General features: G+C 46.1%; 1 protein-coding gene and 1 long non-coding RNA gene across 4 annotated transcripts in view; one reads left to right on the top strand and one right to left on the bottom strand.

Moving 5' to 3' along the window:
- The window catches only part of LOC144889474 (uncharacterized), a 60,592-nt gene that overhangs the window by 9,286 nt on the left and 38,763 nt on the right, over positions 1 to 12,543 (bottom strand). The gene's annotated exons all lie outside the window — the stretch shown is intronic.
- The window catches only part of LOC137411246 (sperm flagellar protein 2), a 135,346-nt gene continuing 127,355 nt past the window's right edge, over positions 4,553 to 12,543 (top strand). For 2 of the 3 annotated variants that reach the window (XM_078769699.1, XM_078769700.1), the window contains exon 1: positions 4,554 to 5,220. The gene's annotated coding sequence lies outside the window, so the exon portion shown is untranslated. Of the gene's footprint in view, positions 5,221 to 12,543 lie in introns of all 3 variants that reach the window. The other variant, XM_068096630.2, reaches the window with a different exon arrangement.

Genomic DNA, 12,543 nt, shown 5'->3' on the forward strand with positions numbered 1-12,543 from the left:
TCTCTTTTAATGCCTCACTGTCACCTCTTTCAACCTCCACACCTTCATTCTCGGTTGGTACTTCACCCGCCGAGCTCTCCTCGCACCTTTCACCCTTATGTCGCAGACAACCAAGTGGTGCTGTGAAACAGCCTCCTCCCCCGGGATCACCTTTGTGTCCCGGAGGTGCCCCCTATCTCGCCTACGCACCAGCAGGTAGTCAACGGTTGTCGTCGACCCACCTGACGTGTATGTCACAAGCTTATTATCCTCTTTCTGAAACTGAGTATTACAAATCAACAAATCAGCTCCATCAGCAAACTCCAAAATCCTTTCACCTTCTCCATTTCTCACACCATATCCGTAACCCCCATGAACTCCCTCAAAACCGTCCATACTCCTTCCCACATGTCCATTTAGGTCTCCTCCGACCACAACAACTTCCTCATCTTTCACGTTTTCCATCAGCTTCTTTATAGCACACCAGAACTTGTCCTTCTCTTCATCGCTCCGACCAACCTGCGGAGCATATCCCGAGATGATGTTCACCAAGAGCTTTCCAATCATCATTTTCACCATCATCAACCTTTCACTCACTCTAGTCACACTCACCACACTGTCTACAAACTCCTCAGAAAACAGGACACCAACACCATTCACGCCCTCCGGGCACCCTTGCCACACAAACTTGTATTTCTGTCCCTGCCTACCCTTCACCATTCTCACACCACTTCCCTTCCATCTCGTCTCCTGCACACAACATATGTCCACTCTTCTTCTGACCAATACTTCCACCACTTCTCCTGATCTCCCTGTCATTGTCCCTACATTCCATGTCCCAAATCACAGAAACCGATCTCCACGTCGGGCATCAGACGTTTCGTCGTCATAAATGGAATGATTTCCACCCTTGCTTCGATCGGGTTCCCCACCTTGAGTTTTGACGAGAGGGAGTGGGGCCACGGGATACTTCGGGCTGTACCCTGCCCATACGTAGTCGTAATTGTCATGGTGCTCTTTTTGAGGCAATGTTGTTATGGCCGGATGCCCTTCCTGACGCCAACCCTTTTAGTCGCCTCTTACGACACGCAGGGATACGGTGTACCTATTCTAAACCGGGGTACACACCGGGATGTGCTCACCGGGATGTACTATGCTCACAACGATGGCAATATTTGTCCTATGTTTATTTTTTGTCTGAATTAATGTTGCCACACTGAATGTTGCTTCTTACATGAGGTATGTGCACCTTTGAGGTTCAGTAATGTTCCAGGGTAAAATATAAATGCATTGGCATCCCTTCAAATATAATTGATCTCCCAAATAAACACTTTACTAAGAAATCAATTGGAAACTGTTCTGTTATGACAACAGAACTCGCATCATTTAAACTGTTATGTAATTGGAGAAAATAAAGCTCCAAAAATATTTTACACTCCAGTGTGAGTAGTTTTGGCAGAGATATGTTCCCTCCAGTCAGGGGAATGCAGGTTGGCTCGGCAAGGGAGAATACGTTTCATGCGAAGACAAATGGTATAGGCTGGTTTTGTCTTTCATGTACAGCAAAACATTGTGGAGTAGCATCATTGGCTGAGGGCATGGCTGTGCCGCTGATGCAATGCCCTCTGTAGCTTCGGCCAAGAATTTGGAATTTGGCCATGGTGCCGGTTATAGCTCGCCTACTCTTCAAGAAAGACACAATGGGATGTTTAACGTCCACCAACTAATACCAGCAAACAGGACGCCCAGTTTAACATTCATCTGAGGGACGGCACACACATATATGAATCACCCTGCCTGTGAAACACTGGCATGACAGGTTATACCTGGGTTTGGATTCAAACCCAGGCTAGACAGCTTGAAGGCAAGTGTGCATACCTCTAGAGTCTCGGCCATCCTACTAGTCCAGCCTGGATGGAAGCAAAACTGATGGTCAATGATCAAGCGAAAAGAGGAAAAAAATTGTCATCAGCAGTGATAAGATATATTCAATGACTTTACTTGTCTGTAGTCTTAGAACGAAGCTTACTGTAGTCTGTAGTTGAGAGGATCGCTGGAAACAAGAGTGATTTAGATGATTTATAGGCAGACTGGAGGCTGCTAAAGTGGAAGGACAGTCTAAGGAGTGCAGACAGAGGAGAAGCAAGAGTAGCAGAGGAGGCGATAATAACACTGGCACTTGTGACATCTTGACTCGTTGTTGAAGTAGACCTGAAGCTGGATAGAATTTCTTTACCTTCTTCAATGAGGACACAAAGCCCAGAAGACAGTGTGTACAAGGGGGTAAGATGTGACAGCAGGATGGGTTGGGGAGATGAGGCTTGTCAGTGAACCCAGAGTTGAAGCATCTTCCTCATCTCATTTTTGAAGGAGGCTGGTTGGATAGTTCAGCCGCAATATTTTCAAGATTATCTATTCTAGCTTGCCAAAGGATGGAAGTACACCTTTTGCAAGCCTTATGAAGTGACCTGAAGTTGTATTACGTAGGCTCATCTTCCATGTTGAGAAAGCAAGCTGTGTGACCAGAACTGCCTCATTACAGGATTCAGTGTATGAGGCCTGAAAGAATGGACAGGATAGCTGCAGACAGGGTGGGAGAACCTGGTGAGAGAGAGACAGAGACAGAAAGAAAGAAACCAGGATAGACAAAATACTTTTGTGGTAGTTTTCCCAGGTGCAAACAATATTAGATGCTCTGCCAATGGCAGTCCAGTCCTTTTGGCAGTCCAAAAGGAACCAAGGGGGTCAGAGGAGGAACACGAAAGGTTATACATTAAGTCTACCATTACCACATCCAGAAGGGAGTATGTGCTATTGCGAGCGACTAGTAGGAACCTGTGGAACACCTGCATAATGCAAAATGTGACCAAGTCCTCAACCTCCGCAAACCCCAAATCATGAACCCCCCCCCCCTCCTAAACCTAAGTTCTCACCCTCCCTGTCCCAGCTCTAAGGCGTCAATCCGCTCCCCATTCCAAGCCTTCAAACTTCTTCCCCACAACCCCACCACAACTCCTCCCCTCAGTGAAAGTCCCAGCCCCCCTCTCCCCAAAGCCTCCCCCTTCCCCTCACAACTCTATCCCATCTTTGCTCCCCCTCCCCTCACAACCCCAAGTCCTCACCCTCCCAACCTTGAAGTCAATCCCCTCCCTCTTCAAGCCTTCAAACCCAATCACCACCGCAACTCCTCAACCCCCACCCCCTCCCTGAAAGTCCCCAAACCCCACCCCTGGGGCATCAACCTCTCTCTCCCAACTCTGTCCCATCTTTGCTCTCTAATCCCAACACTGTCCTCCCCTCTTCACCTTCCTCCCACGCATAAAAGCAAATGGGCATTCTCACATCAAAACGGCAGAATATTTAATGCTTTTCCCTCCTCTATCATACCATCACCGACTTCACAGGAACCCGTTACAATCGCCTGTTCAATTCACAATCCCACGAGATATGCAGAAACCCGGTGCAATTGCAACTCCCAAGTGACAGTGAATTACCCAAAACTAATTATCTTCTTCCTGATGCATATATGCACATCGTTAAAAGTAAATAATTCCGGATGTTTTCTTTCACAATATCGTGAGATTCCTGGAAGTTCTTGGATAAAATATTGGTTTTATGGTCCCAGGGCTAGTCGTTTTTGAGAAAACAGACAGAAATAATTACAAGGACCTGTGTAACCTCTGCGGTCAATGCTCTCCTTGAGAGAATGCCGCAAAGTTATTTTGACGGTGTATAGACAACAGACACTACCTCAATTGCTGAGGCCTACCTTTACAAGGCCCGTGACGCCTATGAGCTCAAAATCCCTTTAACTGTCGCTTTGATCGGCATGTGCATGGCGATTGTGAACATAATGGTTCTGAAGAAGTCCTTGACTTCGCATAGTAGTAAGCACCAACATGGTGGCCATATGCTTTTCAGCTCACCTGGAACACAGTTTCAGGGAGTTTATGGGATGGCGCCTCGTCCGTCCTTCAGTCCGTCCGTAAGCACTTGCAACTTCTCCAAAACTGCTGATGGTATTGTGTCCAAACTTATCTAAAATGATATTTGGTATGTTGCAGCTCAAGTTTTTTCACGGCATTAAAAAAAAATCGGGGACCAAAGGGGGCCATGGGGGTCAAAGTGGGTCCAGGTTTGCCCCCCAAAATAGGTCATTTTTTGTTTGTTTAAAGTCTTATGATTACGTTAGTATTGAAATTGAACCATTGAAAATGGTTTAAAATACTCTTCCCTTCACGATTTCAAGTCTGCTACCTACTGCTGCCTCATGGTTTTTCCCTTTTCTACATTTGAGCTTTATTTCACCCAATGAGACCCCATTCCCACTTTCACCTGAAACTCATTCCCCTCTGCTATGATACATCCCGATGTCCTTGTCCTTTTTACTTTTCTCCCATTTTGTGCCTGTTGTCCTATTTTTTCTTGGCATTCTTCTCTTTATTGAGCCTCACTATTTGTATTAAAAGATAGTTGTAATAATAATAGTAATAGTAATAAATAAATAAATAAATCATTACTCTTGCAATACAAATATTCCACAGTGATTTTATTTGACTTAGAAGCTCGCAATATGTGCAAAACTATAGAATGACAATATATCAATTCACTTCTTTTATATAGAAATACTCCTCCAGAGAATGGATGGATTTTAGATGGCTTTCCAACAACAATAAATCAAGCCATCCTTTTGGATAAGGTTTTGACTGGAACTGATGTGAAAGAAGATCCTTGCCAAAGCACGATTTCTGCACTTGTTACTTGTCCAAATGACGCTTCTGATGTTACCTCTCCAGCAGGGCTTGACATTGCCATTTTTTTTGAAACTTCCTATCCCACAGTTTTCCAACGAGCGTCACTTTTTAGTGAGTACAACCTCATTATTTCATTTATCTTAAGAAGCAAAAAAAACGTGCCAAAGAAAAAGAAGCGCTGACAGTCTCACACCTATCAGCGTGTCTACTCTATTTTTCTCTTCATGAGGTCTTGCTTTTTATCTACCGTGAAAACTCGTATGCACTGTTTGTAGTCCTTTAATCTCCGAGTTAAGTGCTAGCTTTCTGCTAGACTGAAATTCCTCACCATTTAAATTGGAGATCAAAGTACTGTAGCCTGGAATTGTTTTCATATTTGTGAATATATATGCTGATGTGAATATTTTTTCTCAATCACAGAGGAGTCTAAAGAAGAATCTTTACCTGAAAATGAAAGCGTCGTTTTTTATGATTCTCTTCAGCGTAGGTAAGTCTTTTGTAATCCTAGAAGATCAACTTTTTTAGTATAATTTTTACAAACGGTTATTTGACACAGAAGGAGAAAAATTGGCCCATCATACCTATGATAAAAATGAAGAAGAAGAGGATTCGGAGGTGTGATTCGGAGGCATGATGCTTCTCGAATGCCTACTTATATGCGGACACTTTGTGAGCTAGGATAGGCGATTTCGACAGGCTGAATGGGCTATGCAGAGATCTTGGTAAGACGAGGCTGTTGATTGATGGCAAATGTGTTAGAAAGCTTTACCCATTTATATATGCCTTTATATGCTCCATAGGACTAACGAGATGATTGCTTACATGTGTGTAGAATGTGAAGATCGATTTCATTAAAGCCTCTTATCTTGGAGCGATGTCTTGAATCAATTTCATTACAATTTATTGAAATCGATTCTGAGACGTTCAAGGACCATGGACAAGTTCATCAAGTTGGAGCGCTTTTGCGGAGTTTTTGCAAGCCCCCTATGGGTACGTTAATACACGCTGGACGGCCTTGGGAGCGGCTGAACATCGACTTCAAAGGGCCCTTGACCGGCGGCGGCGCACACCGCTATCTTCTCACGATAGTTGACGAGTATTCACGATTTCCGTTCGCATTTCCGTGCTCGGACATGTCGTCCACTACAGTAATTAGATGTCTCCGGCAGTTGTTCCTAATGTCCAGCCATCCTGCCTTCATACACAGTGACAGGGGGACGGCGTTCTTATCTCGGGAAATCAAGCAATTTCTCTGAGCGGGGTATTACTTCGAGCCTCACCACTGCGTAAATCCCCAAGGGAACGGTTTAATTGAATATTACAATGGGATTATATGGCGGGTGGTTACCATGGCCTTGCGAACCCGCGGGATGACTTCGAACATGTGGGAGCGTGTTTTGCCGGAAGCGTTACACGCCATCAGGTCCCTGCTATGTACTGCAACTAATGCCACACCTCACAGAGGATGTTCAAGTATCAGCGTCGTAGTTCTAGCGGGCAGCCTCTACCCTCGTGGTTGGCGGAGCCAGGCCCGGCTTTCCTGAAGCGGGCGGTCAGACAGAGCAAATACGAACCGCTCGTAGACCGTGTGGAAATATTGGAAGCAAATCTGGAATACTTGCATGTTCATTTGGCCGACGGTAGAGACACCACCGTGTCGGTCCGGCATCTCGCACCTTGTGGGGAGGTTGACCTGCAGCCCGGCATGAGTGTACCGGTCGAGGTCGCCCCGGGTTCCCCCGCCAGGTCGGATTTGCGCCCGGACAATGCGGCAAATTGCGACACCGCTTTGGACCCCATGGGTTTGTCACCTTTGTCACCTGCGCCAGGGAGCCTTCAGAGCCCTCAGAGTAAGGCTTCCGACGAGGGGGGCATGCCGATACCGAGCGTTGGGGGCCCGTGCGCTGACCGGCTATATCACACTTGTCCTGGCAGGCTATGTCAGCAACCTATGTGTTTTGGCTGGTAGATTTTACACGTTCTGATATCTGGCTCTTGCTACTGCTGCCCATGATTTTAACGGAGGGAGATTGTGATAAAAATGAAAAAGAAGAAGAGGATTCGGAGGTGTGATTCGGAGGCGTGATGCTTCTTGAATGCCTACTTATATGCGAATGCTTTGTGAGCTAGGATAGGTGATTTCGACAGGCTGAATGGGCTATACAGTGATCTTGGTAAGATGAGGCTGTTGATTGATGGCAAATGTGTTAGAAACCTTTACCCATTTATATATGCCTTTATATGCTTCATAGGACAACCGAGATGATTGCTTACATGTGCGTAGGATGTGAAGATCGATTTCAATAAAGCCTCTTATCTTGGAGCGAGGTCTTAAATAAATTTCATTACAATACCTATGCTTGATCAACACCATCTATCTATAATTCCAGCAATCTCTGTGTGTCTGTCTGTGTGTCTGTGTGTCTGTGTGTCTGTGTGTCTGTGACCGCTGTTTCTCGACAACCACGGGTCCGATATACTTGAAACTTGCCAGGTATATTGCTGGGGACCCGAGGATGTGCCTTTTCAAGGTTTCATATTAATCGGACAATTACTTACCGAGCTATGTCCAAACAACGATTCAACCAATCAGAGAGCAGCGAGCTATCACGTGTGCCGAACGTGGCGATCAGACTCTGCCTCGGACGGCACATTTGACAGCGTATTCATTTATTTCACGTTGGAAAACTATGTTGCCGTTAAACTATGTTTTAAAACGAATTCAAACTGCGATTAAATTAAAACGATTCATCCTAACTGCGATTTGCGAACTTCCGGACAGTGAAGACTGTCCGGCAGCACGCTTTCCGGCAGCCAATCACAGAACGCTTTGTTGCGTAGGCGTGGCCGATGTGAGACGAGCGGAGCTGAGCGCGTTACGAGCTGACCGCCATTACGGTACGTAATTCGATTTCTTATGCGCATTATTTCTCCCAATTCAGTCAGAGCGAAGGGCGGAAGCGAAGAGCGTTGTATTTTTTGTTTACGGGCGTACGGGCGGGGTAGAGCGTACGGGTAGCGTTTTTTTTTTTTTTTGGCAAGGAACGGGCAACCACGCGTTTGTGCACGCGATGGCGATTGCTTTACCAAACTCCGGAAGCCGTTCGCTTTGGACCAAACCATTGCATGTAAATAGAGGGGGGGGGTTCTGTGGTCGTTGCGAATGGACCAAACCATTCATGTAAATAGAGGGGGGGGGTTGTCACTGTACTCGCAAGCCGTTCGCCGTTCGCTTTGGCGTTGCGAATGAACCAAACCATTTCATGTAAATAGAGGGGGGGGATATAATTTTAGATAGATATATAGTACGGGCATATATATAGTACGGGCATGCCCTAGTATAAATGAATTCTATCAACACCCACCCATACCTGATATACCAACTAGTCCTGCTCCTGTCCATGTACCCCTTTTTGCTTCTCAGTACCCATATAATTCCAGTTTAAACCGACATACTGTTTCTGCTGTCACTACCTTTCCAGGAAGATAATTCCACGCATTAAATACTCTCTGAGGAAAAAGACTCTACCTTACTACCATTTTACCTTTCCTCTTTTTTACTTTCAGGCTGTGGTCGACCGAACAGGGAAAGATTGCATCCAGAAGTGGGAAATGTAAAGCAGAAGAGGATTTTTTAAATCTGTTCAAGATTTTTTAAACCCAGTTTGTAGGGAAACCCATGAGAAGGGGATGGGGAAGCAGTGTTATGGATGGTCCCAATATGGTGGAGGATGTGGAGGTGGGAGAATATCTGGGGAGAAGTGACCACAATGTATTAAAGAAAACTCTGTTGTTGAGTTGTGAAGTTTGGGATAGTGGTGTAAAGCTGTTGGAATTTATTTAGGAGGGCAAACTTTGAGGATATGAGAAGTGATTTGGGAGCTTTAGATTGGGTAAGGTTAATGCATGGAGGTCTGCATTGCAGTCCAAAAGTCCCGTCCCTCTCAGGAGAGCCAGAAAACGACACAAGTCTGAAATCAAGATTTAACTTTCAAACTTGTCTCCCTCTCCTAAAACCTAGTGGCACCTTGCTAAGTCTGTCTCTGGAGTATGCGCCTCTTCTGTCACTTCCCTCACCTTAAATGACACCACAGCTGACTCCACTTGTGAGAGGGCCGAATGCCTCAATTCTGTGTTTGCTTCCAAATATTACGGCCCCAACCCCTCACTCACGGTACCCACCCTTCCCAGTCATTACCCAACTGCTCTTGGACCACGTGTCTTATGCACCTGAGAAGGTGGAGAAGTTTCTGGCATCCCACAAATCTGATTCTGCAACTGGATCAGACAGCATCAATTTGTGTGTCCTGAAAACCTGCTCTGCTGCTCTTGCACATCTGCTCTCTCCTCTTTTCGGCCAACTATTTGCCCAATGTCATCTTATATATGCTTCAAAATCAACCAACATCATTGCATTACAAAAAATGTGCAAAAATCGATAACCTTAATGACAGACCTATTATCCTACTTCCATTCATGAGCAACGTTATGGAATCCATCATATCAGTTGAGAAGAAATCCTTTCTTTTCTCCACGAGCCTCATTTCAGATCACGAATTTGGATTAAGACAAGGTGTGGAGTTGGCTCATGAGGGGACTCCACCTTCGACAGGCTGCTTCTACTCTCCCAACAATAGATGGAGGCCCTTAGTGGCAGACATGGGATCAGGGCCGTCTCTCTGGCATATCTCGTGCATTTGATACAGTTTGGCATCCTGCCTTGCTCTGCAACCTCTCTGTGTATGGATTACGGACTTCCTCTACTCTCATAGCCAACATGTGGTTCTCAACGGAATCCTTTCATCTCATCTCCCTGTTAAGGCTGGAATCTGGTAAACCCTCCCATCTACTTTCTTAACAATCCCCGTGAAGAAGTTCAGTCATTCAAACTCTTGGGTCTCACCATCTGATCTTTCTTTGGCCAAACACACTTCGATGTTGGCATACAATACAAAGCAAGTCAACAACTGGGCATTCTCCATCGTGCAAAGTGCTTCCTTGGCTCACCGGAACTCCTGCCCACCTACAAAGCCTTCATTTGCAGCTTGATGGAGTACTGCTCTCCCATTGGGCTGGCACCCCTGCCTCAAACCTTTGCTCAGCTTCACAACATGGAAACAAGGTCTTCAAGATCATTGGAGTCTTCCATGATGAAGCTGAATGCATGGGCCTATCACATTCCCATTGCAGACAGGTTGGTGGACTCTGTATTTTTCCGCCTCATTTCTGGTCTTACACCATCTGAACTCTCTGTGGTTTGGACCCTCTTCCCTTCCCTCCCCGATGAAGAGCAAAAAGAACAGGAAGGCAACGGATAAGGTGCTGAGTTTTTTTTTTTTTTTTTTTTTTGAATACTGAATCGAGGCTCGTGAAAGAGCTAACATTTATTTCACAAACAAATCAACCAGACAAACAAGATATATAAAAAGAGGGAGCAGAAGACAAGATGGGGAGAGAAGGGGAAGCACACAAACAAAACATTTGAGAGCAGGGAGATGTGTGCAGCGGGGGTAGAAAAGATCAAGGTTTTGGATGGGGGAAGATAAGAGATGGTGGTGAACAGCTGTTTTAAAGACCTGGAGGGTGGAGTGGGATTGAAGAGAGTGAGGGAGTTTGTTCCAGAGGTGGGAGAAAAGAGGAATGAAGGAGTGAAGGTGAGCAGAGAGTCTTGATTTTGGCAGTTTAACCATAAGAGGGTTGCAGGCAGATCTTGTGCGACCTGTAGGAATATTTGGGGGACAGAGTCCTGAGAGAGCTGGGGGGGGGGGCAAGGCCAGAGAGGAGTCGGTAGAAGATGGAAAGACCACCAACCTGCCTGCGGTGGGTGAGTGAAAGGCCCTTGGAGTTAGCTTCATCGCGGGAGATTCCAATGATTTTGAACGCTTTGGTTTCAACAGCGTGAAGACGAGCTCGGTGGGGGCAGGAGCACCAGCCCAGAGGGGAGAGCAGTATTCCATGGAGCTGCGGATGAAAGCCTTGTATGTGGTGAGGAGCTCAGGTGTGCCAAGGAAGGACTTCACATGACGGAGGATGCCCAGTCGGCGACTGGCTTTGGAGGCCAGATTTGAAATGTGGTTTTCCCAGGAAAGATCATGGCAGATCGTGAGACCCAAAAGCTTGAGTGACAGAACTTCTTGGAGAGGATTATTCAGAAAGTGGATGGGAGGGTTGTCCAGTCGGTCTTTTCGGAGAGACATCGTAAGAGTGTGAGATTTGTCAGGATTGAAAGACATGTTCCACTTGTTTGCCCAGTCTGGGATTTTGTCCAGGTCTGCAGAGAGTGAGGAGGCTGCAGACTGCCGATCTGAGGGATGAGGAATGGAGCGACAGAGAGTAGAGTCATCAGCAAAGAGATAGAGAGGATTTTCAAGAGAGTCAGAGAGATCATTGATGAAGACCAGAAAAAGCACAGGGCCCAGAACACTGCCTTGGGGAACTCCAGCCTGAACAGGAAGAGGAGATGAGAGAAACCCATTCAGGGCCACACGTTGACTACGACTAGAGAGGAAGTCCACCAGCCATACGTGGATATTTCCATGGATACCAAAGGAGGAGAGTTTGGTGAGCAGAGCGGGGTGCCAGACCGTATCGAAGGCGCGTGATATGTCAAGGGAGACAGCTCTAATTTCCTGTTTGGCATTGAGGACCTCCACCCATTGTTGAGAAAGCAGAAGCATCATGTCCAGAGTAGTGTGACCAGGTCTGAAACCAAATTGATGATCAGAGATCAAGCCATTGGAGAAGAGGAAAGATTTCATATCTGAAGCAATGATTGATTCCATGACTTTGCTGATAATTGGGAGAAGGCTGATTGGTCTGTAGTTGCTAGGATCTGTTTTTGCACCTTTTTTGTGCAAAGCGGTGATGGCTGATTTCCAAGCAGATGGAAGATGACCTTGAGCAAAAGAGAGGGTGAGGAGAACAGAGAGAGGGAGTGAAAGAGCGGAAGAACAGGATTTTAGGACCCGTGGGCTGATGCCGTCATGTCCAGTTGCAGAATCAGAGTCGAGGGTTGACAGAAACTTTTCCACCTTGTCAGGAGGAAAGGACACAGAGTCCAGGAGCAGCTGGGTACGACTGGGTACGGTGGGTACAGAGGGATGGGTTTGGGACACAAGATTTAGTGGCAAACACAGAGTTGAGGCATTCAGCTTTTTCAAGTGCGGAGTCAGCCGTGTAGCCGTTTGAGGTGAGGGAGGGGATGGAGGGGGAACAAACACCAGAAACAGATTTTACCAGACGCCACCAGGATTTGGAAGAGGGAGACAGATAAGAGAGTTCGGTCTTGAGAATGGAGAGATATTGTTTCCTGGCAATATGAACACACATATGTCCTGGCAAACACACATATGAACAAAAGGTGGGAGCGAAGGGGAAGCCGCAGCCAAAGGTATTCTTGGGGGTGAGGTGGAGAGAGGGCAGTGCAGGGCGAGTGAGGAAGAGAGTTTTTTAAATAAAGATAGCAACCCCATAGGCTCCGGGCCAGGTATGGTCCATCTGCACCCCCCCCCCCCACAACTCTCCGACCCTGGGTTTTTCTGAACCATTGGGGTGTCCTGGGGTGGAAATCAACTGGTAACAGTAAATAAACTTGGACTCACTACCCATTTGGTACCTATATTGGATGGTACCCTCAAAACAGCATATTTTTAAATCCGCGTTGCGCCATATTCGACACACGTGTTCTTTTGGTATTTGTGCCTGCTAATATTAACTCAGAATAAAAAGTTATATACCAAAAGAAAGCTGTTCATCTACTGATCATCATAGAATATTGACACATTACTTATAATGGTACCTTAATGGTCAT

The sequence above is a fragment of the Myxine glutinosa genome, chromosome 1, assembly GCF_964187855.1.
Source record: "Myxine glutinosa chromosome 1, kmMyxGlut1.1, whole genome shotgun sequence".
NCBI lineage: Eukaryota > Metazoa > Chordata > Myxini > Myxiniformes > Myxinidae > Myxine > Myxine glutinosa.